The sequence below is a fragment of the Neoarius graeffei genome, chromosome 2 (assembly GCF_027579695.1).
Source record: "Neoarius graeffei isolate fNeoGra1 chromosome 2, fNeoGra1.pri, whole genome shotgun sequence".
Classification (NCBI taxonomy): Eukaryota; Metazoa; Chordata; class Actinopteri; order Siluriformes; family Ariidae; genus Neoarius; species Neoarius graeffei.
Genome location: NC_083570.1, coordinates 84,837,706 through 84,856,306, shown reverse-complemented (window position 1 = coordinate 84,856,306; position 18,601 = coordinate 84,837,706). Strand labels below are relative to the sequence as shown.

The 18,601-nt window shown below is 44.9% G+C and overlaps 1 protein-coding gene across 3 annotated transcripts in view; it reads right to left on the bottom strand.

Moving 5' to 3' along the window:
* The window catches only part of rassf7a (Ras association domain family member 7a), an 87,806-nt gene that overhangs the window by 24,394 nt on the left and 44,811 nt on the right, over positions 1–18,601 (bottom strand). The window contains exon 1 of one of the 3 annotated variants that reach the window (XM_060915096.1): positions 15,873–16,174. The exons of the other annotated variants lie outside the window; for them this stretch is intronic. The gene's annotated coding sequence lies outside the window, so the exon portion shown is untranslated. Of the gene's footprint in view, positions 1–15,872; positions 16,175–18,601 lie in introns of those variants that run through there. 3 annotated transcript variants of the gene reach the window in all.

Genomic DNA, 18,601 nt, shown 5'->3' with positions numbered 1-18,601 from the left:
GCTGAACCGTGCTGGCTGGAAGTGGGTGGACACATTGGGTGGAGTTACCGAAAGTGGGTGGATGTCACGTGATGTCGTTAGGCGGCGCAAACAGTGACATCAGTGATCTTTTAAGCGGTAGTCTCACGACCCGAATAGTAAACAATAAACATGGAGGACATGGAGTCGTTAGTGTTGCTGGTCTTGGTGCTGTGGCTTGTTGTCACCGACAACGCCAACAGATACTGGCAAGAGCGTATAGATGAGGCGAGGCGCGTAAGGCTTCAGAAATTCTCGTAATTCGTAATTCTTCTTCTTCCGGGTTTACGGTGTTTACAGATCCCAGCGTGCTCGCGGGGCGTGTGTGGGCATGTGAGGACACTCCTCCTCACCAATCAGTGCACAGGGGAGTGTCTGCTCACGCCCCTAGCCCCACTCGGCTCGGTTTGGCTCGCTTCAGCCCCACTTCAAAACCGTGCGAGTTTTGGGTGCTGAGCAGGGCTGAAGCGAGCTGAGTCGTGCCGCCCTGAGGTAGTCGAAATGCGAGCCGTGTCGGGCTGAAGTGAGCTGAAAAAGGGTAGTGGAAAAGGGCCAATAGACACAGACAATCATTCACACTCACATTCACACCTACGGTCAATTTAGAGTCACCAGTTAACCTAACCTGCATGTCTTTGGACTGTGGGGGAAACCGGAGCACCCGGAGGAAACCCACGCGGACACGGGGAGAACATGCAAACTCCGCACAGAAAGGCCCTTGCCGGCCACGGGGCTCGAACCCGGACCTTCTTGCTGTGAGGCGACAGTGCTAACCACTACACCACCGTGCCGCCCCTTATTTTAAAAAAATAACAAATAAATAAATGTGCCTCCCCTTCCAGGCCTTGGATCTGGAGTCCACAAGGAATGCACAGGACACGTAAGGCTCCAGGTGGCCCACCTGATCACACACACTTTGAATCCAGAGAGTGGATTCATCCACACACAAACAAACGTGCACAGCAAAACGGCACATTTCAGTAGGAGTAGGAGCTTAAAAACACGAGTACATTCCAGACATCCCACGGCCTGTTCTAGTCGACAAACTGCCTCTGAAATGCACAGAGTTTCTCCTCTCTTTTTACATGCCTTATCATGACTTTTTTAGGTATGCAAGTTATAGTAGCGCGGAATGCTTTTTTCTCCTAAATATTATGAGAATGCAAAACATCACATCACACCAGTAATAATTAGGCTGTTGGAGCTGGATGTTCAAGTTGCTGCAAGTTGCACAAGTAAAGAGAGGGACAGACAGAAACATGAGACAAATGCACCAAGCTATGGCCGTTAAGTGCTTTGGGGGCTCACAAAGGAGAATATTTGGAGTGGAGGTGGGAGAAGTGCCAGTCTCGGTACACTCATTACAAGAGATTCAATAAAGGATTAGTCAGAGGTCTCAGGGCCAGGGGTGGCGCTGGCGTTTGGATTTACAGCTCTGTTCCGTATATTCATGGTGCACCTAATGGAATAAGGTCGTATATTTACTTTGGGTCCCAGGCCTGTCGTGTATATAGGAGAGTGAAGTTTACAGCGGGTGAAGATTGATTTCTCACAGCTAAGACATCTCTGCACAAGGGAAGTGCAGATAAAAGTGAGCTATATTGCTGCCAAGTGTGAGAGAAATTGTGCTTTTCCATCACACAGTGGGGTATGGCACAGTACAGTTACTAATCAGAGTTCAGAACTGTCTGTACTATGGGTGAGGACCCATGTCTGCTTCCCATTGCTCACTAGAGGAGAACTTCAATAGAAGTTATGAACCGTTTTATTTTTTTAAAATCAATCATTCTTCATGCAACGCTAGTGGGAACAGTAAAACGCTATTTAAAAAAAAAAAAAGTGGCACCCATGAATGTTTCTACAATCGCAGGATCGCATCACTGTATGCAAAGTGGAACGAGCTGAAACGTGTACTTACCGATCGCAAAATCCACCTCAGTACTCGCATGAAAAGCTTAACAGCATGTGTGTTCTCTCAGTCATTATATAGCGCTCAGAAAGAATCCGAAGAAAAATGATAGCTGGGGGCTATACAAAGAAAAATGTACCTCCTGTAAGCAAACGTAAAAAGGGTGTTAACCCTTCATCCCTAGTGGATAGTGAGCCGGACTGGGCCTTGAAAATATCGAACGCTAAGCTTCATCAAATAACCCGATCACAATCAGTTGAGGATTTCGGTCACATCCAGCACCTCAAATACATAGCACGCGTGTGCCAAATGATGCAATACAGAAAGTTGTACTGTTCGACAAGAGAAGGAGTTGGAAGGAGGAGGAAGAATTGCTCAGGGTTGATAAAAAGCAGGCACTAAAGACAACGATGGTCAAGCAGGACTTCAAGCGGTTATTGGAGATCATATTTCCCTGCTCCAAGCAACCGCACCCCAAGGCCGGTCTCATGCCAGGTGGGAAACTATGATGGTGGTGGCCTGGAGTCTAAGAGAGCAAAACTGGCAGTGATGTCTGGGTGTCAATCATAGCAACACTAGTTAATTGTAGGTGTCCAGGAACTCGTTTATGCAGAAGAGAGTAGCGATGCATTAACTAATTAATTGTCCCTTAGCAACTTTAAACCAGATGCTTTTGGTAGCCATCAACAAGGTTGTGTTGGAATTCTGGTTGGATATTTGACCACTCTTCTTGGCAGAATTGGGAGAGCTCAATTAAAATGTGTGCGTTTCCTGTCACAGACCCAACTTTTAAGCACAGCCCACCTATTTTCAATAAGGTCAAGGTCAGAAATTGTTAAGCTTCATATAAAGTTTTAATGTGCATTTGGTTTCATAGTCCTGTTGGAACACCCAATTGTGTCAAAGTTTCTGATGGTTTGAGGTTATGCTGAAGAATTCTGAGGTAGTCCCCCTTCATTATTTCCTCAACCTTGTGTATTACACCAGTTCCACTGGTAGCAAAACAGCCCTGGGTCATGATGCTACCACAATCATGCTTAAGAGGCTTCTTTCTTGTATGGCAGCCTCTCAATCCATGATGGTGTAAAACTCACTTGACTCTCGACAATGTTCCAGCAGCTTCCAGTTCCTGGCAAGCCTGTGCCTTGGTGGTTCCTGACCATCCAAACCAAGTTCCTCTCAGCTGAGGGTGACAGTTTGGGTCTTCTTCCAGCAAAGTGGCTTAGACAAGTGGCTACACCTCCCAATAACTTGTAATTACAAACAACAGTTTGAACTGTTGATCCTGGAATCTGCAGTTGTTTCAAAATGGTTCCAAGAGACATTCCTGAGTGTAAATCCATGATGATCTTTCTCAGATCTGCACTGAGCTCCTTGCACTTTCCCATTGTACTGTACTGTGTGTTGGTCAATCCAATGAGTGCTGTCAAACAAACTATGTTGGCACAGAGAAGCTACCAGCTGTAGTCGATCATGATCACTAACAGGAAGTTAAGAGGCCTTTGCAAGTTAAGACATTTTAGAGGACATTTTCAGCACCAATGGATTAATAATCTAAGTCGCCATATATACAGTTAGGTCCATATATATTTGGACACTGACACAAACTGTGTTTTTTTACCTGTTTACTGAAACATATTCAAGTTATAGTTATATAATGGACATGGACAAAGTCCAGACTTTCAGCTTTCATTTGAGGGTATCCACATTAAAATTGGATGAAGGGTTTAGGAGTTTCAGCTCCTTAACATGTGCCACCCTGTTTTTAAAGGGACCAAAAGTAATTGGACAATTGACTCAAAGGCTATTTCATGGGCAGGTGTGGGCAATTCCTTCGTTATGTCATTCTCAATTAAGCAGATAAAAGGCCTGGAGTTGATTTGAGGTGTGGTGCTTGCATTTGGAAGATTTTGCTGTGAAGAAAACATGCGGTCAAAGGAGCTCTCCATGCAGGTGAAACAAGCCATCCTTAAGCTGCGAAAACAGAAAAAACCCATCCGAGAAATTGCTACAATATTAGGAGTGGCAAAATCTACAGTTTGGTACATCCTGAGAAAGAAAGAAAGCACTGGTGAACTCATCAATGCAAAAAGACCTGGACACTCACAGAAGACAACAGTGGTGGATGATCGCAGAATAATTTCCATGGTGAAGAGAAACCCCTTCACAACAGCCAACCAAGTGAACAACACTCTCCAGGAGGTAGGCGTATCAATATCCAAATCTACCATAAAGAGAAGACTGCATGAAAGTAAATACAGAGGGTTCACTGCACGGTGCGAGCCACTCATAAGCCTCAAGAATAAAAAGGCTAGATTGGACTTTGCTAAAAAACATCTAAAAAAGCCAGCACAGTTCTGGAAGAACATTCTTTGGACAGATGAAACCAAGATCAACCTCTACCAGAATGATGGAAAGAAAAAAGTATGGCAAAGGCATGGCACAGCTCATGATCCAAAGCATACCACATCATCTGTAAAACACGGCAGAGGCAGTGTGATGGCTTGGGCATGCATGGCTGCCAGTGGCACTGGGTCACTAGTGTTTATTGATGATGTGACACAGGACAGAAGCAGCCGGATGAATTCTGAGGTATTCAGAGACATACCGTGTGCTCAAATCCAGCCAAATGCAGCCAAACTGATTGGTCGGCGTTTCATAATACAGATGGACAATGACCCAGAACATAAAGCCAAAGCAACCCAGGAGTTTATTAAAGCAAAGAAGTGGAATATTCTTGAATGGCCAAGTCAGTCACCTGATCTCAACCCAATTGAGCATGCATTTCACTTGTTAAAGACTAAACTTCAGACAGAAAGGCCCACAAACAAACAGCAACTGAAAACCGCTGCAGTAAAGGCCTGGCAGAGCATTAAAAAGGAGGAAACACAGCGTCTGATGATGTCCATGAGTTCAAGACTTCAGGCAGTCATTGCCAACAAAGGGTTTTCAACCAAGTATTAGAAATGAACATTTTATTTACAATTATTTAATTTGTCCAATTATTTTTGAGCCCCTGAAATGAAGGGATTGTGTTTAAAAAATGCTTTAGTTCCTCACATTTTTATGCAATCATTTTGTTCAACCCACTGAATTAAAGCTGAAAGTCTGAACTTCAACTGCATCTGAATTGTTTTGTTTACAATTCATTGTGGTAATGTACAGAACCAAAATTAGAAAAATGTTGCCTCTGTCCAATATTTATGGACCTAACTGTACAACCCCAAATCAGAAAAAGTTGGGATGGTACATTGAAATTGAAATTAAAACTGAAAATCATTTGTAAATTTTTGGCCTGCATTGCACTCAAAACAACAAAAACATTATTTAATGTTTTATTTCGTGAATTTTATTGGGGGGGGGGTTCCCCCCAAAATAAACCTTTCAATTTTGATTCTTGCAACACATTTCAAACAAAAGTTGGGGCAGTAAAGCCTTTTACCCCTTTATAACTTTGCCATTCCTTTTCACAACTCCTAAAAGATGTTTATTGACTGAAGACACCAAGTGATTAAGTATTTCAGGTGGTATTTCGTCCCATTCTTCCTGCAAACAGGTCTTAAGGTATGCAACAGCTTGGGGTCGTGGTCATATTTTTAATTTCAAAATCTGCTACACATGTTCTATTGGGGACAGAGGGGAAAGGCGCCCTCTTCTTCCACAACCATGCCTTTGTACTGTGTGCAGAATGTGGTTTTACATTGTCTTGTTGAAATATCCGGGGAAGTCAGTCATGGCTTAAAGGTTAGAGAAGCAGCCTTGGGACCCAACGGTTGTCAGTTCGATTCCCTGGACCAGCAGGAATGGCTGAAGTGCCCTTAAGCAAGGCATCTAACCCTCAACTGCTCCGGGTATATTGTACGTTGCTCTGGATAAGAGAATCTGCTAAATGCCTGTGAAGTAAATATCCATGGAAAAGATGTCAGCTTGAAGGCAGAACATGTTGCTCCAAAGTCTCAATGTACTTTTGTGCATTCATGCTGCCTTATTGCTAGCCCCAAATTGCCCCTTTCACAACTTTTTTTTGGAATGTATTGTAGGCCTGAAACACAGGAATGGATGTAGATTAACAAATGAAATGAAGTTGACCCAAAGAAACATGAAATATCTTGGGTTCATACTGTCTGCAATGAAATACAAGTAAATTTAGGTTTGTTTTTTTGGGGGGGCACATTTTCCATACCATCTCAACTTTTCTGATTTGGGACTGTACGTTTTTGACCCTGGATGTATAAATTTGACCCGGTGTTCCTTTCAGCAAACCCAAAATAAATTGAAACCAAATTCTTGGGGTTATTTTCCTATTAAATATAAGGGGTGTTCACACGGCAACTTTTACTCCGGTGTAGCACCGGGGCTGCCCCGGTAGAGCGTTCACACAGTACAAAGTTATACCGGTGTCGCCCCTGAAAGCTGCTTAAACCGGTGCAAATCTAACCCTGCTCGGGAGGTGGTTTAAGAAATTTACTCCGGAGTAAATGCTAGTTTGTGGGGCAGCACCGATATAAAATGGGACGTCTGAACGCTACAGGGGTAGACTCGCTACGCGGGAGGAGAGTTGATTACATACGGGCATTGCATAATTTGCATCCTGGTATTTTGTGCTTCCAAAATGGCGAATATCAACAACAACAGAACTGTGTGTTGCCAGATTGGGCGGTTTTAAGTGCATTTTGGCGGATTTGAACATATTTTGGGCTGGAAAACGTCAGCAGTATCTGGCAACACTGGTGTCTTCATCCACATTGTTTTCCCAGTGCTTGGTGATGCCATGACAACCGGGAAAAGGAAGTGCATTTTCACGCATGCGCATATTTCATTTCCGCATGATTACTATCGTATAGCACGGTCGCAAAAACTGCCGTGTGAACGCAAGTGGGGCTGCACCGGTGCTAACACGCTTCTCTCTAGTAAGCAGGTTTGTGACGTGTGAACACGCCACAAAATTTATACCGGTGTAAGATATATCGCAACAAAAAACATCGGTGCAGCATCGATGCAAATATGTGCCGTGTGATCACCCCTATATGTTGTACAACCATTCTGCCTCAGTAAAAAAAGAGCTCAAAGAAAGCACTGGAAGCCCAACAATGTATTGCCATGACATTCATGTCCATGCATCTAAACTTCTGAAACTTCAAACTGTGATTCTGGTGCTGTAATGTATCAGTACTCACGCTGGCTCAGGTCCAACAAGAAAAGGAGGAGCTAGGAGATGAATCCATGAAGCCAAATTTTGTATGTACAACAAACAGTGACTGGCTTACAAAATCATTAGAGCTGCAGTGGACTGTGAAATCGTGGGTGGAGGTTCGCCAGCATAGAAACGTAGCCGATATTGCTTATCTATGCAAAAACAAGCACGACATGTCTCTATCTGTGCGGATGCAATCCATCTTCACACTGGAGATCTTAACAGATGATAATCGCAAGCCTTTTAAGAACGCAGAGTTGTCAGCGGTTTCCTTGAGTGTGTTTGTTGGAGCGCAAAGACAAACAGACAGAAAGCTCTTAAATATGCAAACGAAATGTGATTTAGTCATGATGTGTTAGTCTGAGGAATTTCACAAAAAAAAAAGTGAAGAAACGCTGTATCTGGTACAGACTTGCACCACTGTTCTGTGCATGTGTGCGCGTACGAGAGCGCTGTCACACAGGTGAAAGCCCAGCACGCTCACCGCTCTGCTCGCAGTCAGAGGAAGACCAGATTCACTACCCGACAGAGACACGCCGTCCACATCGATCACTCTTCCCTCTTTTTCCGTCCATGCCCACAAGCAGGCTGATATCCAAGGGCATGCTCTGTACTGGCAGAAATCAATGAATGCTCACACACTTCATGACAGCTCGTGTGAAGTAAGGCCTCCCCATGGGCTGTGTGCTCTTCAGAATTTAATAAAGAACAAGAGGACATTTTTCCTGTCTCACACTGCTGTACGTCTTCAATGACCAGTGGAGCGAGCCAGCTCCAGGTCCTCAGGGCCAGGGTGGCACGTATCCAGCAAATTTTCTTCAATAGTACAAAGATTTTCACAAAAAGGATTCTGCCTTGATGCTGCATTGTTTGGAAATGTTCCTTGCTTTCATGCAAGTCGCTTTTCACACACTGCCAAAACTGTCAATGGAGTGTGAATGCTCAGAGAGTCATAGAGTGAGACTGACAAGTCATGAAAACACAAAGAAACAAAGAATAAGATCAAGAGGAGGTGAGAACGTTAGACTGAGGAAAGAGGAAACGTAAACAGTTACACGTTCATGAAAACCTTCAGAAATCTGCTTTATTGCAGCTGGAGACGAGAAGTGCAAAGGAACTCGAGCTGTATGAATGTCAGCTCTTTACTGAAACTGCACACACTTTTTTTTTTTTTTAATTCTTTTTCTTTTCTGCTTAGTACTGCCAGTCAGCTCAATCAGTCTTGTACTTTTCACTGGAACTAAACGCCTTTATAAATACTGATGATGAATGTTAGAGCAATACTCAGCAATTTTCAACATGGTGAATGACTGACTGTGATAATCACTTCAACAAGTTTCCTTGCGCTGTGAAATTCACTTCCCCGAAACTCAGTCAAACTCACTCATTAGTTGTGACGGTCATTAAACCATTTTTGCATAAATGACACAGAGAGATTTTGTAAAATATTTTCATGAATATTTAAGCTCCAAGGGCGGCACGGTGGTGTAGTGGTTAGCGCTGTCGCCTCACAGCAAGAAGGTCCTGGGTTCGAGCCCTGTGGCCGGCGAGGGCCTTTCTGTGTGGAGTTTGCATGTTCTCCCCGTGTCCGCGTGGGTTTCCTCCGGGTGCTCCGGTTTCCCCCACAGTCCAAAGACATGCAGGTTAGGTTAACTGGTGACTCTAAATTGACCGTAGGTGTGAATGTGAGTGTGAATGGTTGTCTGTGTCTATGTGTCAGCCCTGTGATGACCTGGCAACTTGTCCAGGGTGTACCCCGCCTTTCGCCCGTAGTCAGCTGGGATAGGCTCCAGCTTGCCTGCGACCCTGTAGAACAGGATAAAGCGGCTACAGATAATGAGATGAGATGAGATTTAAGCTCCAAGTCTATTAAAAATGTCCTTTTGGAAAAATGGACTCATTCCTCCCCCCCCCCACTGGGTAAGGAAAAAAAAAAAAAACTCCACACACAAAAGTACATCATTGAGAGAACAGATATATGTGTGCTGTTAGAAAAACAAGATAGGAATATCTAAAGTAAACTAAAAGTGATGAACAATCACCCATTTTACCCTCTGCCTCCACGAATTAAGACGACTGCATACAATTTAAGAAACAACCAGTTACAATGCCTTAAAGTTAATACAGATAGATTTAAAGCTGTACTGCCTTTCAGATTTTTCAAGTGTGGGTCATAAAAAGACTTTTCCTGACACCCAATTATTTTTGTTTAGTGGACTGAAAGCTACTGAATTCGAATCACAGACTTCCAATTAGGGCTGTGCGATATGGGAAAAAATGAATATCCCGATACATTTTCTCCATTTCACGATATATATCTCGATATATTTAAATCTCCTCTAAAGGACCCCATGAAATCTAACTTTTACTCTTTACTGTTTTCACTACAATCCCTGCAGATTAAATAACATTCTTGGTTAACTTTACAGGTGGTTTTCAACAACACATTTTAAATTTTCATGTTAAGGCCCAGTCACACAGCCGATCACGCATAAATCACGTATAAAGTTGGCTTGTGCGTGATTGTCGGTGGAGAAATTGACCATTTTTTGGGGGTGTGCATGGTCGAAAATCACCGATTAATTGCGCATGAACTACGTACAAATCACTTACAATCACGCACATCACAGCGCATAGGGTCAAAAGAGGGACAATTTCTGGTTTTTATTGACGAACACTCCACGCATAAACTGCGTATGAACCACGTATAAGCACGCATGAACCGCACACTAGTACTGATGAACGACGCATAGAGCGCGCATGTCAGTGGATATCAGTGAAATGTACGTGTTACTACAGCGAGACATGCGTGATATGTGCGTTATTCGTCAGTGAAAAGTCATCGACGTGCGCGGTAGCGGTAAATTTCTTGCGATCAACCACTAACGGTCCACGCATATGTCGCGCATTGTCCGCGTCAGAACTACGGCAAAGGACGCACGAATTACGTTAAACGGCGCACAATCGCGCATACTTGTGCGTGATCAATATTTTTGAGCCGCTCAAAACCTGGAATCGCGCACAAACCCGATTCGTCGAACATCCACTGACAACTACTGATGCTCCATGTCAAAAAAACTTATGAGTTACGCACAGCACTGATGAATCGCGCACGACTCGAAATTTATGCGCAATTCATGCGTAAATCGTAAGTTTTGGCTGTGTGACTGGGCCTTTAGTGATTAATCACAATTGAGTTGAAATAAGACTATTTTTATTCAACAAAGATGTCGCACAAACTGCAAAAACAATCTTGAAAATTGGAACAAAGGGGCAATACAATACAGAGCTGCTCGGAGCTCAAATCAATAAAGTGCAAGATCAACACTGAGAGAGACATTTAGCCTAAATAAGAAAAGTGCTCTTTCATTAAATTATTTTAAAAAATAGATCTCCAAGCTATTAACCTGACTACTGAGAACCACTGGAACATTCACAATAGAGAGAGAGATTGAGGGAGAGAAGAGAGAGATCTGCAAAACATCATTTCTCTCTTTGCACACTTTTGAACTGAATGTTTTCTGGCTCTGCCTCTCAGATGTGTAAAATTCCGGCTGCTGCCTTTTGTGATGACAGGTTTTTTTGCACACTTTACAAACTGGCATTTGCTGTTCCACGTCCTCCTCGCGATATCCAAAAAAAAAAAAAACGCCAGATGACTGACCCCTTACTAGTTCTTTTAGGAACTAATTTGTCGCTGAAATTGACAGAGCTTACACGGTAGCCTACGCAACACCAGCGATTGCACGAACTGAGTCAGCGCTGGAAACCGGAACCAGGAAATCTTCCCGTACGGCAGTGTTGCCAGATACTGCTGACGTTTTCCAGCCCAAAATATGCTCAAAACCCACCAAAACGCACTTAAAACTGCCCAATCTGGCAACACAACCGAAACTAGAAAATCTTCCCGGAAGTTCCTTTCAGCACCGAGATGTCGCCCAGCATTGGTTGGCGAGTGCGTGACGTTATTGTTTTCTTTACCCTTAGGCAGCCTCTCACGTTACTGCCTGAGGGACAGGGAGAAAACCACCGGGAAGTGTTTTAAACAAACACGAAACGAACGCAAGTCGGAAGATGACCATAAAATACTCGATAGTTACGATATAATAATTTTATGTATCGCACACAGAATTTTCGGCGATATATCGAGTATATTCGATATATCGCACAGCCCTACTTCCAATTTTATTAGTTTTTTTTTTTTTTTTTAACAGAACGATGAATTTAGGGCCACGTGAGCCCAAATTCTCCGCTATTTTTTTCCCTGCTTCACCGTGACGCAATACAAGATACTACGTCATGCATCACATGGTGGGCTTTCCCAGTTCGCGCAAGGCATTGTGGGATACAAATTTGGAGCAGTTAAGAAAAACAGAGGACGTGAATAAAACGTGAAAGACCGACTACAGTAATGGAAAGCGAGAAGAAAAGACGTTATGTTGTGAAGGAAAGGAAACGCAGGACCAAACTACTGTAATAAATATCGGCGGTCAGCGAGCACCTCGGTGTGATCCGCTGTTCGTTTAGAGACAGAATGATGGAACTGTCAGTGCATGGTCAAAGGTAAACCTGTAGATGGCAGTAACGCGACACTGTGGATTGCCAGCTGCGTAAAATCCAAAAGAAGAAGGTAAACCTGCGCACGCACACACACGGATTCCTCTGTCTGCTTGACTGTGCAAAGAGAGCAATTTCACGCATGTTATTTGCGAGGGAATCTCCTCAAATTAAACAACTTCCCAGCTACAGAATGGCCTGGGTTTTTTAGATATTACAAAAATAAACACATCACAATGACCAAATTTCAGAGGGAGCTAAATTTCACAGATTTTATGAAATCGAAATGCTGTATACTTTTAAGAAATCTTTTTTTTTTTTTTAAGATATTTTTTTGGGCTTTTTGCACCTTTATTGGATAGGACAGTGTAGAGACAGGAAATGAGCGGGAGAGAGAGATGGGGAGGGATCGGGAAATGACCTCGGGTCGGAATCGAACCCGGGTCCCCGGATTTATGGTATGGCGCCTTATCCACCTGAGCCACGACGCCCCCAAGAAATCATATTTAAATATGTATTAGCTGTTTAATTACCAGCATATCAAATTTGCTACGCGTTTTTTGATTCTCGGCGTCTATAAATTTGTGTTCATTATTGTATATTTTTTTACTTCCACTTTGTTCTGTAAAATATGTATATTTGTCTTATTTAAAGACCATTGATTGATTGGCTGAAAGAATTCCTGTGCTACCGAAGCAGCCAAGATGCTGCAGCTCAAAGTGAACACAGGAGTGCCTCAATTCCAGCCTGATAACACATGGACATCACTAACCATAACTTTAATAAATATACCAAACTTGATTTGACTGTATTGCTTCTGTTTTGGAAATCTGTGTGGGAAGGCATTCCATCATGTCAGTTTCATCCTGAAGTTCAAGTCATAGTTGTGGTTTTTAATTTGCATTTTACAAAATTAATAATAAATTTATTTAATCATTAACTACTTCTTAACCGAGCGAGAGGTCTTTACGGAAAAATATCAGACTGAGGTCTTGACAGTCCGTACCTCTCCTACGGCTCGGTCCGTACAAAAAGACTGAGGGCTGATATTTTTCCGTAAAGACCGAGCAAGCGAGGTTAATCAGGAGTTTATTATATGGCTTTTTTTTATTTCTAAGATTAAAACAGACCATCATTATAATGAGGTGTGACGCTGCTTTCAGTCACGTTATATTTGCAACATAGTTGAGTCACACATGCAGAATAAACGACTAGAGGTTTCAAAACTGAATTTCCGTTAGCCGTTACCAGTTTCTGAACGCTCTTCGTTGCTCATTTCTTGAATAACTCTGATTCTTGCTTGTCTTTTGGCCATTTTTGATTCGGTTTTGATATTCAATTAATCTTTTGTCGTTTTGTTTTTTGCAACATTGAAAGACGGAGCCTTGGAAAGAAAGTCCGTAATCGCCTATGGGCATTATAGGAAAATTCTGCCCACCAAGGAACCAATCAGAGCGCACGATTTTACTGGAAGTAGCTCATGCCATATAATAATATGGATTACTGCCCTTAGACTTTCATTGGTCAGCGAGGTTTTAAAAAAATAATAAAAATATACAACCCCGATTCCAAAAAAGTTGGGACAAAGTACAAATTGTAAATAAAAACGGAATGCAATAATTTACAAATCTCAAAAACTGATATTGTATTCACAATAGAACATAGACAACATATCAAATGTCGAAAGTGAGACATTTTGAAATTTCATGCCAAATATTGGCTCATTTGAAATTTCATGACAGCAACACATCTCAAAAAAGTTGGGACAGGGGCAATAAGAGGCTGGAAAAGTTAAAGGTACAAAAAAGGAACAGCTGGAGGACCAAATTGCAACTCATTAGGTCAATTGGCAATAGGTCATTAACATGACTGGGTATAAAAAGAGCATCTTGGAGTGGCAGCGGCTCTCAGAAGTAAAGATGGGAAGAGGATCACCAATCCCCCTAATTCTGCGCCGACAAATAGTGGAGCAATATCAGAAAGGAGTTCGACAGTGTAAAGTTGCAAAGAGTTTGAACATATCATCATCTACAGTGCATAATATCATCAAAAGATTCAGAGAATCTGGAAGAATCTCTGTGCGTAAGGGTCAAGGCCGGAAAACCATACTGGGTGCCCGTGATCTTCGGGCCCTTAGACGGCACTGCATCACATACAGGCATGCTTCTGTATTGGAAATCACAAAATGGGCTCAGGAATATTTCCAGAGAACATTATCTGTGAACACAATTCACCGTGCCATCCGCCGTCGCCAGCTAAAACTCTATAGTTCAAAGAAGAAGCCGTATCTAAACATGATCCAGAAGCGCAGACGTCTTCTCTGGGCCAAGGCTCATTTAAAATGGACTGTGGCAAAGTGGAAAACTGTTCTGTGGTCAGACAAATCAAAATTTGAAGTTCTTTATGGAAATCAGGGACGCCGTGTCATTCGGACTAAAGAGGAGAAGGATGACCCAAGTTGTTATCAGCGCTCAGTTCAGAAGCCTGCATCTCTGATGGTATGGGGTTGCATTTGTGCGTGTGGCATGGGCAGCTTACACATCTGGAAAGACACCATCAATGCTGAAAGGTATATCCAGGTTCTAGAGCAACATATGCTCCCATCCAGATGACGTCTCTTTCAGGGAAGACCTTGCATTTTCCAACATGACAATGCCAAACCACATACTGCATCAATTACAGCATCATGGCTGCGTAGAAGAAGGGTCCGGGTACTGAACTGGCCAGCCTGCAGTCCAGATCTTTCACCCATAGAAAACATTTGGCGTATCATAAAACGGAAGATACGACAAAAAAGACCTAAGACAGTTGAGCAACTAGAATCCTACATTAGACAAGAATGGGTTAACATTCCTATCCCTAAACTTGAGCAACTTGTCTCCTCAGTCCCCAGACGTTTACAGACTGTTGTAAAGAGAAAAGGGGATGTCTCACAGTGGGAAACATGGCCTTGTCCCAACTTTTTTGAGATGTGTTGTTGTCATGAAATTTAAAATCACCTAATTTTTCTCTTTAAATGATACATTTTCTCAGTTTAAACATTTAATATGCCATCTATGTTCTATTCTGAATAAAATATGGAATTTTGAAACTTCCACATCATTGCATTCCGTTTTTATTTACAATTTGTACTTTGTCCCAACTTTTTTGGAATCGGGGTTGTATGCTGCTTGCCTCCAGGCTAGGCTCAGTGAGTGAAGCCTCGACTCTCTCGCTCTCAAAGGATGAAGGTGGTCTGAATTTATCCTTTAGCTCCCCACTTCATCTCTAATGGCTGGCTCTGTGCCGAGACACGGTGATCATCATAAAGCCTGAACCAAGCAGACGGCCTGCACGTCACCTCAGTCGTTCTCAGCTCACTTCAGTTTAAAAAGCCCGGTACTGAAGAGTCCCAAATGGCCCGTCATCACCAAGCTACTCATGAGAAAGTCCTGGAGTACCAACCCCAAAGACCTGCTTCTGGTCTGGCCTCATTGGTCTCTTACATGTTTGCAGGAGCAGGTCAGTCAAATGTCGAACAGACTTGATTTTTATTTACTCTGAAGACTGCTAGAGCTTGCAACTCTTTAATGATGTGTCAAAACAAGAATTTGGTTGGCTAAATGACAAGTTGCACTTGTACAAAAAATATATATATATATATATATATCACGCACTAAAACTAAATAGAACGAGCTCGTATGTACCAGAAGAAAGGAAAAAAAAGTGTATTTCTGTATTGGGAAGTACACTGTACTTCAAAACCGTATAAAAATTAGGACACAATGAAGGTATGAAAACTTTCATAACCCAGTCCTAGTTGTAATCCTAGTCACACACACACACACACACACCAGGCCAAGAAGAGATTAGAGGTGGACTGAAAATAAACAAAGTTCAGAGACTGGCATCCGTTATCCATGACATTACCTTGATAAGTTAAAGGTTGTGTAAAGAACGTGATGATTACGATCAGCTGCTCTTCATCACATAAACTGTGCTTTATCACAGTCTCTATCAGAGGTTCTTCATCTCAAAGGCAGGTGTGTGAAAACCGAGAGGCGCAGCGTGGCGCGAGTTTCACCCTGCCCTGCTTCCAGTCCCAACACAACACTACCAACAGGTTGATAAAACTCTGGAGTCTGACACGACAAGCTGGAACTCTCTCTCACACACACACACACACACACACACACACACACACACGTCTCTTACCTTGTAAAACAAACGGATGATTTTTTTTTACAAAACTTCCACAGACGTCTGCACAGAGGAATGGAGGCAGGCTGGAATGGAGCAGACTGAAGTCCAGTGAAGGTGTGTGCTAGTCACGATCAGGGTGATTTGTAGGACACCCAGTAGCGGTTAGCTGTCCGGAAGGCTTGTGAAGAATGCAGCCCCGTGTGTGTGTGTGTGTGTGTGTGTGTGTGTGTGCGTCCTCACAATGCCTCCGAGTGCACTTCCCACTCACATCCGAAGCTGTTGATTCTTTCTCCCTCTCTCTCTCTCTCTCTGAGCGTTGATAAGCTCTGCTGACACTGCAGGTCCCTCCCTCTCTCCAGGTAGGAGGAGTGTCTTATTTCCACTCGCCTAGTTTCTGTCCTTCACACACTTTACTCCTCTCTATTTCTCTTTCCACATAAAAAACACCCATTAAAACCACCCTAAAGCACACAGGATTGAACACGTACTGAAAAGAAGAACTGTGATGTTCCTCTAGCGGGAAAGAGGACGGAAGAAATTTGGCCTGACACACAGCTGAATGTGGGAGTTTTGTGGAGGATCGGCTCTGGAGGTTTCTGTTTTATATGCTTAACTGGCTTCTCTCTCTCTCTTACACATTCTCATTCTCTCCCTCATTCTCATTCTCTCCCTCATTCTCATTCTCTCCCTCATTCTCATTCTCTCCCTCACACATTCCCTCACATTCCCTCCCTCATTCTCACGCATTCTCTCTCTCTCTCTCTCTCTCTCTCCCTCACGCATTCTCTCTCTCACGCATTCTCTCTCCCATGCATTCTCTCCCTCACGCATTCTCTCCCTCACGCATTCTCCCCCTCTCTCCCTCACGCATTCTCCCCCTCTCTCCCTCACGCATTCTCTCTCTCTCTCCCTCACGCATTCTCCCCCTCTCTCCCTCACGCATTCTCCCCCTCTCTCCCTCACGCATTCTCTCTCTCTCTCCCTCACGCATTCTCCCCCTCTCTCCCTCACGCATTCTCCCCCTCTCTCCCTCACGCATTCTCCCCCTCTCTCCCTCACGCATTCTCTCTCTCTCTCTCTCTCCCTCACGCATTATCTCTCTCTCCCTCACGCATTATCTCTCTCTCTCTCCCTCATGCATTCTCTCTCTCTCCCTCACGCATTCTCCCCCCTCTCCCTCACGCATTCTCCCCCTCTCTCCCTCACGCATTCTCTCTCTCTCTCTCCCTCACGCATTCTCTCCCTCTCTCCCTCACGCATTCTCCCCCTCTCTCCCTCACGCATTCTCTCTCTCTCTCTCCCTCACGCATTCTCCCCCTCTCTCTCCCTCACGCATTCTCCCCCTCTCCCTCACGCATTCTCCCCCTCTCTCCCTCATGCATTCTCTCTCTCTCTCTCCCTCACGCATTCTCCCCCTCTCTCCCTCACGCATTCTCCCCCTCTCTCCCTCACGCATTCTCTCTCTCTCTCTCCCTCACGCATTCTCCCCCTCTCTCCCTCACGCATTCTCCCCCTCTCTCCCTCACGCATTCTCCCCCTCTCTCTCCCTCACGCATTCTCCCCCTCTCTCCCTCACGCATTCTCCCCCTCTCTCCCTCACGCATTCTCCCCCTCTCTCCCTCACGCATTCTCCCCCTCTCTCCCTCACGCATTCTCTCTCTCTCTCTCCCTCACGCATTCTCCCCCTCTCTCCCTCACGCATTCTCCCCCTCTCTCCCTCACGCATTCTCCCCCTCTCTCTCCCTCACGCATTCTCCCCCTCTCTCCCTCACGCATTCTCCCCCTCTCTCCCTCACGCATTCTCCCCCTCTCTCCCTCACGCATTCTCCCCCTCTCTCCCTCACGCATTCTCCCCCTCTCTCCCTCACGCATTCTCCCCCCTCTCTCCCTCACGCATTCTCCCCCCCTCTCCCTCACGCATTCTCCCCCTCTCCCTCACGCATTCTCCCCCTCTCCCTCACGCATTCTCCCCCTCTCCCTCACGCATTCTCCCCCTCTCCCTCACGCATTCTCCCCCTCTCCCTCACGCATTCTCCCCCTCTCTCCCTCACGCATTCTCCCCCTCTCCCTCACGCATTCTCCCCCTCTCCCTCACGCATTCTCCCCCTCTCTCCCTCATGCATTCTCTCTCTCTCTCTCCCTCACGCATTCTCCCCCTCTCTCCCTCACGCATTCTCCCCCTCTCTCCCTCACGCATTCTCTCTCTCTCTCTCCCTCACGCATTCTCCCCCTCTCTCCCTCACGCATTCTCCCCCTCTCTCCCTCACGCATTCTCCCCCTCTCTCTCCCTCACGCATTCTCCCCCTCTCTCCCTCACGCATTCTCTCCCTCTCTCCCTCACGCATTCTCCCCCTCTCTCCCTCACGCATTCTCCCCCTCTCTCCCTCACGCATTCTCCCCCCCTCTCCCTCACGCATTCTCCCCCCCTCTCCCTCACGCATTCTCCCCCTCTCCCTCACGCATTCTCCCCCTCTCCCTCACGCATTCTCCCCCTCTCCCTCACGCATTCTCCCCCTCTCCCTCACGCATTCTCCCCCTCTCTCCCTCACGCATTCTCCCCCTCTCTCCCTCACGCATTCTCTCCCTCTCTCCCTCACGCATTCTCCCCCTCTCTCCCTCACGCATTCTCCCCCTCTCTCCCTCACGCATTCTCCCCCTCTCTCCCTCACGCATTCTCCCCCTCTCTCCCTCACGCATTCTCCCCCTCTCTCCCTCACGCATTCTCCCCCTCTCTCCCTCAC